Source organism: Muscardinus avellanarius (assembly GCF_963383645.1).
Source record: "Muscardinus avellanarius genome assembly, chromosome: 1".
Classification (NCBI taxonomy): Eukaryota; Metazoa; Chordata; class Mammalia; order Rodentia; family Gliridae; genus Muscardinus; species Muscardinus avellanarius.
In genome coordinates this window covers 110,737,640-110,740,089 of record NC_137786.1, presented here as the reverse complement: position 1 = coordinate 110,740,089, position 2,450 = coordinate 110,737,640, and positions in this window count along the sequence as shown.

The window sequence follows — 2,450 nt, the reverse complement described above, 5'->3', positions numbered from 1 at the left end:
AGGAGGAGGAGGAGGAGGAGGAGGAGGAGGGAAGGAGAAGAAGAGGAGGAGGAGGAAGAGGAGGAGGAGAAAGAAGAGGGGGAAAGGGAAAAGGATTATCTTTGTGGGGGCGGGTACCGGGGGTGGAACCCAGGGGCTTTCTATATCCAGGCTATACTTCCAGACCTATTTTAAATTTTATTTGGAAACAGGGTCTCACTAAGTTGCTGAGAGCTTCACTGAGCAGCTGAGGCTGGCTTCGAACCTGTGCCATCCTCCTGTCTCAGCCTCCCAAGTACTGGGATTACAAGTGTGCGCCACCATGCCCAGCTGAAAAGGATTATCTTTAAACTGTACCATTAAAACTACAGCATGGCAGTTACTGTAATAATTAGGTCTGTAGGGTTTAGAAGAGGTCAGGGTAAAACGCAGCTTGCTTCCCCTCCACAGAGGTCCTCACTTGGACATCCCTGTTTTGTTTTTCTTCTTTGCTTCAGCTCCTTTGGCTCCATCGCCTCATGGAAGATCTCGCACTAGGATTTCAGATTCTTCACACTCCACCCCATCTCTTAACCTCCAACCTTATTCCTCTTCTCTAAATCACCTATCCCTCTGCTTGGAGGTGGAAAGAATCTGTCCCAGGCCGTCTTTCCCAAAAGTGCAAGCCCACTCTCAAGTTTACAGGAAGCTTGAGGGAGGGGAGAGGAAGGTTGGTTGCCTCCCTCAAAAAATACTAAGAAATCCAGATGAGGTGGTACATGCCTGTAATCCTAATACTTGGGAGACTGAGGGAGAAGGATCACAGGTTCAAGGCCAACCTGAGGAACTTAGTGAGACCCTATTTTAAAATAAAAATAAAGGCCGGGCATGGTGGCGCACACTTGTAATACCAGCATTTGGGAGGCAGAGACCAGAGACCAGAGGATGATGGTTCGCGGACAGCCTCAGCTACTTAGTGAGGCCCTGTTTCAAAATAAAGAATAAAAAATAGAGTAGGAGGTGTAGTTCGGAGGTAGAATGCCCCTGGGTTCTATCCCCAGACCCACAATACATACATACATACATACATACATACATACATACATACACACATACAAAAATAAAATAGGGCTGGGAGTGTAGCTCAGAGATATAATGACCTTAGATTCAATCCTCAATACCATACACATATGCGCGCGCGCGCACGCACACACACACACACACACACATACACACACACAGAAATTTCTTAGCTAAGCTGAGGCCCAACTCGAGGGTTCAAAGAGAGGAAGGCCTCTGTGTTAGTCAATTTTCCATTTCTATAATAAAATGCCTGAGTCTAGGTAATGTATAAAGAGCAGAGGTTTACATAGCTCATGGTTTTGGAAGCTGAAAATCCAAGAGCCAGCCCCATCGTTGTGGCCTCTGGCAAGGGCCCCTTAGCTACACCACAACATGTCAGGAGCACCTGAGAAAAAGAGAAATCAAAAAGTGAGACAGAGCTGGGCGTGATGGCGCACACTTGTAATCCCCGCGCTTGGGAGGCGGAGACAGGAGGATCGCACTGGTTCGGAACCAGCCTCACTGGCTTAAGAGACCCTGTTTCCAAATATATATGTATATAATAGGTCTGGGAGTATAGCCCGGAGGTAGAAGGGCCTCCAGGAACCCCAGTATCACCTAAATAAATAAATAAATAAATAAATAAATAAATAATTTCCCCTTCCTTCCTCTCAAGCAATTAGTTCTGTGCCCTTTCCCTTGTGGTAGGACTGGAGAGTAATCCACAGGGTAGAAAGTTTAAGAACTTGCAAGCCTTAAGGTTTGGTTGAGTGTCCCCCAAAGGTTCATGGGTTAAAGACTTGGTCCAACTGGGCGCAGTGCCACATGCCTGTAACCCCAGTACTTGGGAGACTGAGACAGGAGCATTGCAGATTCAAAGACAGGCTCGTCAATTTAGCAAGACCCTGTTTCAAAAGAAAAAAATAAAAAAGGGCTGGGGATGTAGCTCAGAGGTAGAACATCCCTGGGTTCTATCCCCAATAACAAGAAAAAGAAAGGAAGAAAGGAAGGAGGAAAGAGAGAGAGAGGGAAAGAAAGAAAGAAAGAAAAAAGAAAGAAAAGAAAGAGAGAAAGGAAAGAAAGAAAGAAAGAAAGAAAGAAAGAAAGAAAGAAAGAAAGAAGAAAAAGAAAATTAAAGGCTAGGTCCACAGGACGGCCCCACTGGGTGTTGGTAGAGCCTTTAGGCGGGGCCTCCAGGAGCTGGGCCCAGTGGGCAGTGCCCTTCAGGGGGCTGCAGGGCCTGGGCTCTCCTTTTCCTATTTGTCTCTGTTTCTGGCTCATGAGGTGAGCAGTTTGCTCCACCAGGTTCTCCCTGCCGTGATGTGCTTCCCTCACCAGAGGCCCTTCAAATGGGGCCACTTAATGTTGGACTGAAACTTCTGAATCATATGCCAAAATAAACCTTTTCTTGTGTGTGTGTGTGTGTGTGT